The sequence below is a fragment of the Palaemon carinicauda genome, unplaced genomic scaffold (assembly GCF_036898095.1).
Source record: "Palaemon carinicauda isolate YSFRI2023 unplaced genomic scaffold, ASM3689809v2 scaffold263, whole genome shotgun sequence".
In the NCBI taxonomy this organism is placed as follows: domain Eukaryota; kingdom Metazoa; phylum Arthropoda; class Malacostraca; order Decapoda; family Palaemonidae; genus Palaemon; species Palaemon carinicauda.
In genome coordinates this window covers 27,501-43,382 of record NW_027170278.1, presented here as the reverse complement: position 1 = coordinate 43,382, position 15,882 = coordinate 27,501, and positions in this window count along the sequence as shown.

Below are 15,882 nucleotides of genomic sequence, written 5' to 3'. Positions count from 1 at the left end.
ACTCGAGTACCAGCCCAAAACCGAGGTCCAGTAACTCGGTAACTTTGAGGCAGATATAGTTCAGTAGATCAGCCTGGATGAAACTGAAGTAAAATACTAAAAGCACACATAAGGCCTCTTTAATTCTGGGAAGTAGAGACATACAACACTGCCGCTATCATACAAGCACCACAAACCGACCTAACCTAACCTAGTAGTTCCCGGGTCACAAGCCCTAGCCGGGGGCAAGATCCAGACCCCCTTCGTAGGTCTCTCTCCTACACAAAAAAGCGATGGGCAGCATTCTAAATGATATCTTAACCACATTGTAATAATAAAAAAGTTACTCAGGATTACCTTAATATTTGTAGTCATTGAAGTCTAAATCCTCGGGTTCTTGCGCCTTCAACCTCTTCCGGGGTAGAGGATCAAGTGCAGGACTTGAATTTGCGCGACTATACAACAGTCCACCCGAACTAACCTTTCGTTTCTGTGCGCTTATATCATCACGAACGTATCTGTGGATACCTGTGGGTAGAAAGATGAAATATACATTATGTAGAAAAATATTTATAAAATAAACAAGGTACAATACAGATTTCTAATTCCATTTACTGTCCCAGAGTAAAAACAGAAGAATGTTCTACACAGAAAAATCTTGTATAATACAGTACAGTGAATGTTCTGGGTACAGTACTGTATTAAGAAAATAACAGCAAAAATATCTTTATACATATATGCATACAGTAAATATATATTTCCATCATATCTCCTCCTACGCCTACTGATGCAAAGGGCCTCATTAGATTTTGCCAGTCGTCACTATCTTGAGTTTTAAAACCAATACTTCTCCATTCCCGATCTCCTGCTTCTCGTACCTGGTGGAGCCCAGTTAAACATCTGGTGAACTAATTCCCCAAACCATCTCCATCTACCCCTCATGTTTCCATCTAGTGTTTGAATATGAAACAGATTTATAAATTTGGGACATTTGATGTTGAACTGGCGTCCGAAAGTTAATTCAGAATAGGTTCAACTGGGCGAATCTCCCGCAGGTTAGACTGAAGTAAGTCTAGGAGAGGTTGGATGGCAAGATTTAAAAGAACTAGATGGAATAAAAGTTAAGTAGAAGACTGAAAGGTTCCTCTAGCAATGCCTGCACTCCCACCTACGGGAGTACATGCCTGGTGATCGCCAGACTGGGGTTTGAGTCCCGCGCAAACTCATTAGTTCCTTTGGTCGCTGCAACCCCATCGTCCCTGAGAGCTAAGGATGGGTGGTTTGGGGGAGCCTATAGGTCTACCTGCTGAGTCATCAGCAACCATTGCCTGGCCATCCTTGGTCCTATCTTGGTGGAGAGGGGGCTTGGGCATTGATCATATGTAGTACATATGCTCAGTCTCTAGGGCATTGTCCTGCTTGATAGGGCAATATCACTGTCCCTTGCCTCTGCTATTCATGAGCAGTCTTTAAATCTTTGCATGTAGATCACGCAATAATAAATAAAGGACAGTGATGGCTGTTATATAGCCTAGTAGCTGCTTTGATCATAGCCGTCAAGTTTTGAACCTAAGAAAATGTAAAAATTCATTGCCTACATCAGATATATGGAGTAACATCCGGCATGATTAAAAGGACTGTCCCTACAGTAAAAAGCTTTTTACTCAACAGTCAGACATATAAAGTAATGTAAAACAAAGCGGCCAAAAAAAAACTCTAATCTTTTTTATACATGTCAATATTATCATTATTATTATTATTGCTAAGCTACAACACTAGTTGGAAAAGCAGGATGCTATAAGCCCAAGGGCTTCAACAGGGTAAATAGCTCAGTGAAGCAAGGAAATAAAGAAACTACGAGAGAAATATTGAACAAAATAAAATATATTAATAACAGTAAAAACATAAAAATAGATGTTCCATTTAAAGACTACATAAACTTAAATAAAACAGAGGAAAGGAAATAAGATAGAAAAGTGTGCCCCAGTGTAACAGCAAGCAAGAGAACTCAGAGGTTTGGACATTTATAAGAGATATTTATCATCATTTAACGTACTGCAGAGAGACATTTTAACTGATTTAGCTCTCAAACTATACTAACATACACTTACACATATGTCATTTACAAAACTTAACACTGGCTTTAGGTTTAAAGGTCGCTCATGAATGGCAGAGGCAAGGGACCATGGCCCTATCACTGCTGATGACTCAGCAGATAGACGTATAGGCTCCCCTGAACCCCCCCTCCTTAGTTCACAAGAATGGTGAGGTTACAGCGACCAAAGGCACTAACGAGTTTGAGCAGGACTCGAACCCCAGTCTGGCAATCCCCAGGCAAGGACGCTACCACCCGGCTACCACTGATTTGTTCGACATCACTTACTTGAAACATGCAGATTCATACTAAGTACAGTAATACTTAGTCGCGGATAATGACATAGCATAGCTTGACAAAGATTTCCTTAACTGTGATTTTTTAAATGCTAACGGAAAAGTTTAATGAGCTACGAAATTGAGAAACAAAACTAGTGCATCTTTCAGAAGAAACCAGCATTATAACAAACCTCTAAATAATGCCATGAAAAAGTTTATCAAATAATTGCTACTGTTTTCTACACAAAAAGAGTATATTTTCTATTAAACCTCAACTTTTTTCAACGATAACTGGGCTTTGGATAAAACACTGAAAGAGCAAAGAGTATTGCCTAATGTTGTCGAATAAACAAACTGGGGTTCTGAACGTACTTTACGTAAACAATAGCATATTATTATTAATAGCTAAGCCACAACCCTAGTTGGAAAAGCAGGGTGCTATAAGCCCAAGGGGCTCCAACAGGGAAAATAGCCCAGTGGGGAAAGAAAATAAGGAAACAGAATAGTGTACCTGAGTGTATCCTCAAGCAAGAGAACTCTAACCCAAGACCATGGCACAGAGGCTATGGCACTACCCATGACTAGAAAACAATGGTTTGATTTTGGAATGTCCTTCCGCTAGAGCAGCAGCTTACATTAGCTAAAATCTCTCCTTCTCTTACCAAGTGGAAAGTAGCCACCAAACAATTATAGTCCAGTAGTTAACCTGTGAGTGAAAAAGATTTTTACCGCACTATAATTGTTCGGTAGCCACTTTCCTCTTGGTAAGGGCAGAAGAGACTCTGTCGTTATGGCAAGTAGCTCTTCTGGGAGAAGGGCACTCCAAAATCAAACCATTGTTCTCTAGCCTTAGGTAGTGCCATAGCCTCTGTACCATGGTCTTCCACTGTCTTTGGTTAGAGAGTTCTCTTGATTGAAGGTACACTCAAGCACACTATTCTATCTAATATCTCTTCCTCTTGTTTTGTTAGTTTTTATAGTTTATACAGGAGATATTTATTTCTATATTGTTACTCCTTAAAATATTTTTTTTTCCTTTCCTCAATGGGCTATTTTCCCTTTTGGAGCTCCTGGGCTTGTAGCATCCTGCTTTTCCAACTAGGGGTGTAGCTGAGCGAGTAATAATAATAATAATAATAATGATAATAATAATAATAATAATAATAATAATAATATTCCAATACATTATCCTACATCAGGATAAACGCAGATGCTGAAGGATCGTAATCCACAGCAGCATTCTTGGCCTCACTAAAGAGGGCAGGGGACACTGCGTCAATACATTTGTTCACAAAGCTTTGGTCACCATCCTTCGGTACCGGAACTCCAACAACGAAGGATCGGACAAGGGAAGTTCAGGACTTGAAAAAGACACTTCAACTCCTTGCCTTCCTTAGAATTAGAAGCAGACGGAGGGGAATGATCCCTCTTAGCCTTCTTTTCCCTACAGCAGCTGAACTTCTCCCATTGTGAGGGCAACTACTCACTGCAAGGACCAAAAGGCAAATTCGTAAGACATCTATGTCGACTCTGCTCATGAAGGGGCCACAAGGGTGACCTTCAAGGCCCGGAAAAGTTGTCATAAGCACTTGCTAGACACTCTTATTAGTTATAAGAAAACATTGATATAACACTGTGAGGTCAGTAACGGATAATTAAATGTTGTCGTTACAAAGAGAAGAGCGAGGCAGAGTGAGCACGCAGCCGTTAGTATCATCACACCGTGCATGGTGGGCCCACGAGGCCGCCATACCAGACACTAGATAATTCTTCAATCTGTTCGTAACAAATCTGCGGCCAGAGCTAAGCCATATAAATGGAGGTGGTTTGTATCCGCATGGCAACAAATTATCTTTCACACCCAGATATACAGTAACATCACGTATAATTAAAAGGACTGTTCCTACAGTAAAAACCCTTTTGTTTTTTAAACACTCAGATGTATAAGGTATTCTAGAGGTAAAAATAAGGTCAAATCCTTTTAACGCATGCCATTACATAGGTTTAGACCTTTAGACATTGCAAGGAGAAATTTTACCGACACGCCTACCTAGACGTCATTTACAAATCTCAACACTAGAGCAGTGATTTATTCAAGATCGCTTGCTTCAAGCAAGCAGTTCCATATCAATATTTACAGATAATGACATTAGCTTGATCCTTTTTTTAAAACTGTCTGTTTTTAAATGACAGCTAATTCATGAGCAAGTTCCTGGATTAATGTTTTAAAAGAGCCATTTCCCCTCCCAATCTCCTTTCAGTTCCATCTGATACAAGACGACGACTCTCCATGAGAGGTGTTCAATCTATACATTACATAAATTTTTGTAATTTCATATGTTTCGGTATTCAATTATACAGTATTTATAGCTCCCTATGCTATCTTAACTACACAGACATATAAAGGTTTAAAGGTCGCTCATGAATGGCAGAGGCAAGGGACAGTGATATTGCCCTATCAAGCAGGACAATGCCCTAGAGACTGACCATATTACATATGATCAGCGCCCAAACCCCTCTCCACCCAAGCAAGGACCAGGGAAGGATAGGCAATAGCTGCTGATCACACAGCAGATAGACTTAAGAGGCTCCCCCAAACCACCATCCTTACCTCACAAGGACGGTGAGGTCGCAGCGACCAAAGGAACTAACGAGTTTGAGCATGACTCGAACCCCAGTCTGGCAATCACCAGGCAAGGACGCTGCCACCGGGCCACCACAAGCAAAATTTCAACAAAATTTGACTTACAAATAACTTCTTTGAACCTAATAAGTTTGAAAATTGATGACTTTGTGTATATACCTTAATTCTCATCAAATAAATTAATGGAAACAGTGGAAATTGTCATTAAATAACATTAAAAAAGATTGTCGTACATAAATACATAAAAATGTTGAGTTTTATAACTATAATTTTACCTAATATATAAACTATGAAGACTTATTTGACCATCTTTCAGATTTTATTTCAAAATTACTGGAATCCCCCAGATTTACTGGAATTCCCTAGGTAAATACTGGAATTCCCAGGTATATACTGGAATCCCCAGGAAAATACTGGAATCCCCAGGTATATACTGGAATTCCCTAGGTAAATACTGGAATTCCCAGGTATATACTGGAATCCCCAGGAAAATACTGGAATCCCCAGGTATATACTGGAATTCCCTAGGTAAATACTGGAATTCCCTAGGTAAATACTGGAATTCCCAGGTATATACTGGAATCCCCAGGAAAATACTGGAATCCCCAGGTATATACTGGAATCCCCAGGAAAATACTGGAATCCCCAGGTATATACTGGAATTCCCTAGGTAAATACTGGAATTCCCAGGTATATACTGGAATTCCCAGGTATATACTGGAATTCCCTAGGTAAATACTGGAATTCCCAGGTATATACTGGAATCCCCAGGAAAATACTGGAATCCCCAGGTATATACTGGAATTCCCTAGGTAAATACTGGAATTCCCAGGTATATACTGGAATCCCCAGGAAAATACTGGAATCCCCAGGTATATACTGGAATTCCCTAGGTAAATACTGGAATTCCCAGGTATATACTGGAATCCCCAGGAAAATACTGGAATCCCCAGGTATATACTGGAATTCCCTAGGTAAATACTGGAATTCCCTAGGTAAATACTGGAATTCCCAGGTATATACTGGAATCCCCAGGAAAATACTGGAATCCCCAGGTATATACTGGAATCCCCAGGAAAATACTGGAATCCCCAGGTATATACTGGAATTCCCTAGGTAAATACTGGAATCCCCAGGTATATACTGGAATTCCCTAGGTAAATACTGGAATCCCCTACAATATCACTGCAAACCCTTAGAAATCGATAAATAATAGTTGTAATTATTAAAATACGTTATTTTTATGTTTAGCAGCATTTCTATTTTTGATAAATTTACAGGTAGAACCTTGGCTAGGAGTTGTGACCTGGGAAGGTTTGTGACCTGGAAAGGGGTTCTGGTGGCTTGCCCAAGGCTTGGGGTTGTGACCTGGGAACTACTAGGTTAGGTTAGGTGGGTTTGTTAGGTTCTGTACCCTTTTATATATTGTGTAACGGCACAAGTGTATAGATATGCTTTAAAATAAACATTTTATTTAAATAACTTACTAAAAAATAACGTATTTTAATAAAAACGCATATTATTTATCGATTTCTGAGGGTTTGCTGTGATATTGTAGGGGTCATAGATATATATATCAAAATGGTTTGGGTTTTATAACTATAATTTGACCAAATGTTCTGTACATTTCTATAATTTCACCAAATACACTATGAAGACCTAATTGACCATCTTTCAAATTTAGTTTCAAATTATCGAAGAATAATTTATACTTTCAGACAGCTGATGGTAAAATTAATATACCAAAGAGGAAATAAAGTTAAATTTAAATCTATGTTTATTCCCGAAGGAAAGTTACGCCCCCCCCCCCCTGCCGGGCACGCCTACCTTATAGATAAGTTAACTCTTTTCGTCCTAGCTAATCTATATGACTAATTAGCTGTGAAATCTAATTAACAATGGCTAATTAACTTATGATATTTGCACAGACTTGACAGACACCTTTGACCAACCGAGGCAAATTTAAATGAGGCGGCAGCTTCGAGCTGTCACAATTTCGTACATAGATTTTGAAATAACTTACGTTATGTTACCTTTGGCAGGGATGTAAGTAACGCAATGTGTTGTATCCTTTAAAATGGTGACACTATGGATCCTAGATCCTGCGTGTCTAATTCCTAAGGGCGTCTGGTGAATTCAACTGGAGAAGTTCAAGTAAACACAGGGTGACGGTGACAGGGGCCGGCCCGGCCAGACTGGAAGGCATTGTTGCCAGATGGTTTAGTGCAAATATCCCCAAAACTCACGATAAAAAATGCCCATTTCCATCTATATATTTTTCTTCTGATCATGTAGGCTTTACTCATATAGAAATTACTCATCATACTTCATATAGAATGCAGTTAACTAATTGCAACAATATAAAGATATACTAATTTTCGTTTCTTCTTCATAGAAATTTGTACAAAATACTCAAATCTAGGAATAAATTCTCATATCTGGTAACACTGCTGGAAGGGCGATGTTTTCCAGTTTATCACTATTATTATTAATATTATTATTATTAGCTAAGCTACAACTTTAAAATAGATCTTCCATATAGTTTTTAGAACAAGATGGAGAAAGATATAATGGAAAAGAGGGATAAAAATCCCATAATTTTGTGTAACAGAATTTTGATTTTTTCCTTTTTTGTTTTTTCATGAAGAAAATCAAGAAAAAAATTATTTAAAAAAGAAGGAAAATCGAAAATCTGTCACAGAATTATTCGAATTATAAAGAAGTTTTGATGGTATGATTTTCAATACAATTATTGTCATATTTGAGGAGAAATGTGTACGTATTTTTTTATATAATTCTGATTTTTGCTGATAAATCAAAAAGCTTTTGATCAAATGACTTGAAACTTTTCCATGATGAAGTTATAATATCCGTCTGAAACATATATGGAAATTGTGTATTTTGAATCATTAGAAAAAATACAGAACGAAAAAAATGCTGATTAAAACCATTATGAAATTAATTTCAAAATGAACTTCAAAGTCTATATATCCATAATACTGTAGTTATCATTGATGTAATAAAAATAGATGTTTTTTATGTAAAACGAATCAAATAGATCATATATTAATAGAGCCGACACATTTCTACTCGCCATCCTTTGACGAGCAACTGCTACTGCTAGTAGCAGTTGCAACTTGCTCGTCATATTCTGTAATTGTATTGCTACCTTAGACGTCAGTTGAAAATCTAATTAAAAACTTAATGACGGAATGAGGGTTTGAGAATAACGCTAATTGATAATTAATATCAAAATGAAAGAGTGTAACTATTTGCGAGTTTAATAATAAAGAAATTCTATTGCAAATCATGAATTCGGTTGAGGCAACTTCAGGCCAGCTGTCATGGTGCTGCCATTCGACGCTGTCAGACGTACGATATTCCGAAAAAAAACCTGCTTTGATTAAATACTTGGTTTAATTGCCTGGCCTAAGGAAGCTTGGCTTAATTGTCTGGCTTCATAATGCTTTGATTAAATGATGTAGTGGTGAGGAGGGTCGTGGGAACCTTGCTGGCTTTTGTTTTTCTCAAAAGTGGAAATTGGCTCAACCCACCTGATGAACCCATTGGTAAGGACGAAACCCTCATATGGTGTGTCTTAATAATATATATATATATATATATACACACACACACACACACATATATATATATATATATATATGTGTGTGTGTGTGTGTGTATATATATATATACACACACACACACACATATATATATATATATGTGTGTGTGTGTGTGTGTGTGTGTATATATATATATATATATATAATTGAGCATGTAAATAAGAAACAAAATAAGATATAATAAGGTGTCCGAGTGTAAATTCAAGCAAGAGAACTCTAACCCAAGACAGTGGAAAACCAAGGTAGGCTACATTGTATTATTAGCATGAACTAAATTAAAACTTTAATTTCTGGTGTTGTCAGAAACCAATCAAAATATATTTGAAATTTAAACTTATGTTTAAAGGATTTTTAGGATGTTTATAACTTACTCTTTAAAGAATGACAGAGGCAAGGGAAAGTGACAATACCTTTGGAGGACAATGCCCTAGAGACTGACCATATATACACATGATCATCACTCAACCCCCTCCACCCATGCTAGGACCAGAGAAGGCCAGACAATGGCTGCTAATGACTCAGCAGGTAGACACATAGATTGCCTCAAACCATCCCATCCATAGCTCTCAAAGATGGCGATATATACTAAATTTAAACAGCTCGTTGGGCCAGATGTTTTTGTATATATAAGAGAGACATTAGTCTCTGCAAGTTTTAGAGTTCCTGATAAATAAATACAGCTACTTTTTACTCCTAAATTTCAGAGAGTTCCCTTTAGTTATCAGAAAATATTAACATTATTAATTCACACCAATCTAACTATATAGTTTATTTGAATATCAAATTATAGGCTACTAATGTCAATATTACAACATCAGCTGGGAGAATTTTCATAGCATAAGATTAATCAACAGGTTTCATTATCTGTTTAATATTTACCTAAATAGTATACTACAGCTTCACACACACACACATCTATGATCGTACCCAAAACAGATCATTCCTTTAAATAATTACATTATACTTTAAATGTAACAAAATACGAACTAAAGTCATGTGGTTTATTCACTATCTAAGCTCATTATAGCAATAGTATACATTGAATGTCCAATATTAGCGATTTTCAGTGCCTCGCTCAAACCAGCAAACAAAATTATTCAGTCATTTAACTAACGCATCCTACTATTGGTGACGTCACTAAAACGTATTTTCCCAATAAAAACACCGATTTAGTAATTAGAATGTATCCTTTTGATAGATTATGTTATATGAACATCTTATAAGGCCCATCTCTATATATTTTGCTGATATATATCTTTAATTTCCCATAAAATGATAAATCTTCAGCCACGCCTCTCCCAACTAGACATCGTAGCCAGACACAGTTTATTACTCTTTCGAATTTGACGTATTTATTTAACTTACGGTCTTTAATAAGAGCCTTTATTTGTTTATTTAAAGAAGTACTAACTTTTATAAGGTAATTTTTGTAAAATCTAATTATCTGAGTCCCACTTCATCTGATATACGTATATGTATTTCTTCCCCCTAGGTCTGGCACTTAATTTCATTCATAAAAGTACAGTTCTATGACGTCACATATAACCAACAATCACAGCAAAAGACGAATCAGCCAATGAGACAATAGATATTTCCCTGTAAATATACATAAGGCGAGAGGGTTCCTCTACTCTATGGACTGGTGTTGACAAACAGATAAATAGTGGTAAAGCTTTTTGAACTTTTAATGGAATAAAGTAACTGGGTTTCTCGAACAGCCCATAAATCGCAGGAACTATCTCTCTTGGCGGGATATTCAAGTCCTCTGATTGGCTGTATCTTCTAAGCTCTGATTGGTTGTTGCCTTTGATTACAAACTCACACCTCATGTCTAACATCGTAGCCAAAACCTAGTTAATTATTTCTTCAAAAAAAGACGTATTTATTCAGCTTAAGCAATTGAACGAGATTCATTATTTATTTTATTATTAAATCAATTCTATCATAAGCTTGTTTTTATGATATATATAATTTATAAGACCTAATTCATCTGCAATATGCATAGATATTTCACTCCTACCGAGTCGAATTCATTCATAAAAATACTATTGCCTGACGTCACATACAACTACCAATCACAGCAGAGGACGTATCAGCCAATGAGAGGCCAGACATTTTCCCGCTCAAAATGCATAAGACGAGAGGGTTCCTCCAACTTATGAGCTGCTGTTGACCAGAAAGTCAGCTTCACGTGAGTCATTTCGCTCAAACGCTCTAGTTAATGAGGTTTTTTTTCATCCTATTTAAGCGTTTTAATGCAAATTTACTGATATTTGAGCAGGTTTCTCCAACAGCAACTCATAAGTCCCCGTAACTCTTGGTGGTACATTCTAGTGTTCTGATTGGCTGTATCTTCCACAGTTCTGATTGGTTATTTCCTTCGTTTACTACGGTTTCACGCACAAACGAACACATGCATTTAACATCGTAGCCAGAAAGTTAGTCAATTATTCCTTCAAATATGACCTATTTATCTAAGTTACGGCCTCTTATAAGATTCTTTATTTATTTTATTATAAAATTAATACTATCATTAAGATTTTTTTTGTAAAATTTATTTGTTCAAGCTCTAATCAATCTAAAATACGTATAGTTTTTTTTACGACTTCACGTACAAACGAACACACTCACACATATCATTGTAGCCAGAAAGTTAGTCGACTATTCCTTCGAATATGACTTATTTATCTAACTTACGACCTTTAATAAGATTCTTTATTTATTTTATATTAAAACTAATAATATTACTAAGATTATTTTCTATGAAATTAAATTTTTTAACACTTACGTAATCTAGAATACGTATAGTTTTTTTTACCCCTAGGTAACATCGTTTAACATCGTAGCCAAATCGTAGATCATTTATTCCTTCAAAAATACGTATTTATTCAGCTTGAGCATTCGAACAAGATTCATTATCTATTTGATTAGTAAATTAATTCTATCATAAGTTTGGTTTTATGAAAAAACATAATTTATTAGACCTAATTTATCTGCAACACGTATAGGTATTTCACTCCTATCGAATCGAATTCATTCATAAAATACTATTACCTGACGTCACATACAACCGCCAATCACAGCAGAGAACGTATCAGCCAATGAGACGACAGATATTTCCCGCTAAAAATGCATAAGACGAGAGGGTTTCTCCGACTTATGAGCTGCTGTTGACCAAAAAATCAGCTTCACGGGAGCAATTTCGCGCAAACGCTGTAGCTAATGACGTTTCTTTTTTCATCCTATTATTGTTTTTCGTAAGCGTTTTAATGTAAATTTACGGGTAATTGGGCAGGTTCCTCCAACAGTAACTCATAAGCTCCCGTTACTCTTGGTGGTACATTCCAGTCCTCTGATTGGCTATATTTTCCTCAGCTGTGATTGGTTGTTGCCTTCGTTCACGCACAAACGAACACACACACATCATCGTAGCCAAAAAGTTAGTCAATTATTCCTTCGAATATGACTTATTTATCTAACTTACAGCCTTTAATAAGATTTCTTATTTATTTTGTTTAGAAATTGATAGTATTATTAAGATTATTTTTTATAAAATACTTTTTTTCAAGCTCTAGTTAATCAAAAATACGTATAGGTTTTTCTATGACCTTACGCACAAACGAACACACACACATATATCATCGTAGCCAGAAAGTTAGTCAATTATTCCTTCGAATACAACTTATTTATCTAATTTACGGTATTTAATAAGATTATTTATTTTATTTTATAATTAATAGTATTAATAAGACTATTTTTTGTAAAATTTATTTTTTAAGCTCTAATTAATCTAAAATACGTATAGGTTTTTCACCCCTAGGCCTTCTACGTAACCTTCATTCATAAATCTGACATCACCCAACCAGCCAATGAGACAGCAGATATTTCCCGGTATAAATGCATAGTCTTGGTATCGCATATTTGAAACCTCTATAATTTATATTAAACATATATATCTTAGCTCCAATAATTTAAAGCCATCTGTCCAGTGGCTACTTTTCTCTTGGCAAGGGTAGAAGAGACTCTTTAGCTATGATAAGCAGCTCTTCTAGGAGAAGGACACTCCAAAATAAAACCATTTGTTCTCTAGTCTTGGGTAGTGCCATAGCCTCTGTACCATGGTCTTCCACTGTCTAAGGTTAGAGTTCTCTTGCTTGAGGGTACACTCGGGCACACTATTCTATCTCATTTCTCTTTCTCTTGTTTTGTTAAAGTTTTCATAGTTTATATAGAAAATATCTAAATGTTATTGTTCTTAAAATGTTTTATTTTTCCTCATTTCCTTTCCTCACTGGCTATTTTCCCTGTTGGGGCCCCTGGGCTTATATCATCTTGCTTTTTCAACTAGGGTTGTAGCTTAGCAAGTAATAATAATAATAATAATTAATAATAATAATAATAATAATAATAATAATAATAATAATAATAATATATTCTCTGCCGACACGATATGTAGCAATTCTCTTAGATATATTTTTGGACGTCCGATTTTGATAACCTATTGAGTATTGAACATATGGTAAACTGTGTGTGTGTGTGTGTGTGTGTGTGTGTGTACAAATAGTTCAGGTATAAGACAATTATTCTTAGTTAATATAAAAAAACAGAAACAATGTAAAATATAGTTATCCAGCTTTTCAAAAAAAAACCAAAGTTCATCCATTGTCTTGTTTCTGCTGCAGAAAATTAATTTCCACATAAACATGTGATAAGAGTTACTGTTTTATATCATTATTTGGGAAGCAAAATCTTTGATATATCATTTGTCTACTGGCTAGACTTGGTATTCAATTTTCCAGTAGGAATTATTGATAATATGCAAATATTTTAGGTTAATAAATTTTATACGTATTTGTAGGATTTCTAAATATATTTAGTAGTTCGTCTTAGTTTAGTACCTATCGATGGCCGATTTTACATTTAATTTTTAAGTATTAAATAATTTTAGTTATATTTTGCAGATAAAATAATCTTTGAAATAATCCATCGCAAAGAAAGGAGAGCCTGTACACAGGTATACGATATCTCGAGTGCTACAGTTGCAATTGCACGTGCTGAGATGACATGAGGCTGACTTAGTCTAAACTTACAAATAATTTATATCTTGGGATACACTTCCGAATAATTTACTTAGAATATCACTACACTAGCTGGGATAATTTTTAGATCATAAGGTTAATCAACGGGTTTCATTATCTGTTTAATATTTGCCTAAATAGTATACTACAGCTTCACACACACACACACACACACACACACACACATCTAAGATCGTACCCAAAACAGATTATTCCTTTAAATAATTACATTATACTTTAAATGTAACAAAATACGAACTAAAGTCATGTGGTTTATTCACCATCTAAGGTCATTATGACAATAGTATATATTGAATGTCCAATGTCAGTGTTTTCAGCACCTTGCTCAAACCAGCTAACAAAATTATTCAGTCATTTAACCAACGTTTAAATTGATGACGTCACTAAAACGTATTTTCTTAATAAAAACACCGATTTAGTAATCAAAATGTATCCTTTTGATAGATTATGTTATATAAACATCTTATAAGGCCTATCTCTATATATTTTATTGAAATATATCTCTAATTTTCTATTAATAAAACATTTCAACTCTGCCTTCCATAACTAGACTTCGTAACCAGACACAGTCTATTATTCTTTCGAATTTGACGTATTTATTTAATTTAATGCTTTAATAAGAGCCTCTGTTTGTTTAGTTAAAGAAGTACTAACTTTTATAAGGTTATTTTTGTAAAATATAATTACCTGAGTCCCAATTCATCTGATATACGTATATATTTTTCCTCCCCCCTAAGTCGGACACGTAATTTCATTCATAAAAACACGATTAGTGACGTCACCTACAACCACCAATCACAGCAGAGGACGAATCAGCCGATGAGACAACAGATATTTCCCGCTAAATATACACATAAGGTGAGATGGTTCCTCTGGTTTATGGGCTGCTGTTGGCGAACAAATGAATAGTGGTAAAGCTTTTGAGCTTTTTAATGTAATAAGTAACTGGTTTCTCGAACAACAGCTCATAAATCGCTGTAACTCCCTCTTGGCGGGATATTCCAGCCCTCTGATTGGCTGTATTTTCTGAGCTGTGATTGGTTGTTACTTCTGTTTACAAACTCCCATATACAAGTTAAACATCGTAGCCAAAACCTTGTTCATTATTTCTTCTAAAAAGACGTATTTAATCAGCTTAAGCATTCAGACAAGATTTTTTATCTATTTTATTAAAAATTTATTATATCACAAGTTTGTTTTATGAAAAAATATAATTTATAATACCTAATTTATCTGCAATATGTATAGATATTTCACTCCTACCGAGTCGAATTCATTCAGAAAATACTATTGTCTGACGTCACATACTACCACCAATCACAGCAGAGGACGTCTCAGCCAATGAGACGACAGATATTTCCCGCTAAAAATGCATAAGACGAGAGGGTTCCTCCGACTTATGAGCTGCTGTTGACAAAAAAAATCAGCTTCACGGGAGCCAATTAGGTCAAACGCTCTAACTAATGACGTTTTTTTCATCCTATTATTGTTTTTCATAAGCATTTTAACGTAAATTTACGGGTAATTGAGCAGCTTTCTCCAACAGTAACTCATAAGCTCCCGTTACTCTTGGTGGTACATTCCAGTCCTTTGATTGGCTAGATCTTCCTCAGCTGTGATTGGTTGTTGCCTTCGTTCACGCACAAACGAACACACACACACATCATCGTAGCCAAAAAGTTAGTCAATTATTCTTTCGAATATGACTTATTTATCTAACTTACAGCCTTTAATAAGATTTCTTATTTATTTTATTTTAAAATTAACAGTATTAATAAGACTATTTTTTGTAAAATAATTTTTTTCAAGCTCTAATTAATCTAAAATACGTATAGGTTTTTCTATGACCTTACGCACAAATGAACACACACATATATATATCATCGTAGCCAGAAAGTTAGTTAATTATTCCTTCGAATACGACTTATTTATCTAATTTACAGCCTTTAATAAGATTCTTTATTTATTTTATTTTATAATTAATAGTATTAACAAGACTATTTTTTGTCAAATATATTTTTTCAAGCTCTAGTTAATCTAAAATACGTATAGGTTTTTTCACCCCTAGGCCTTCTACGTAACCTTCATTCATAAATACGAGAGTCTGACGTCACAGACAATCAGCCAATGAGACAGCAGATATTTCCCGGCATAAATGCAT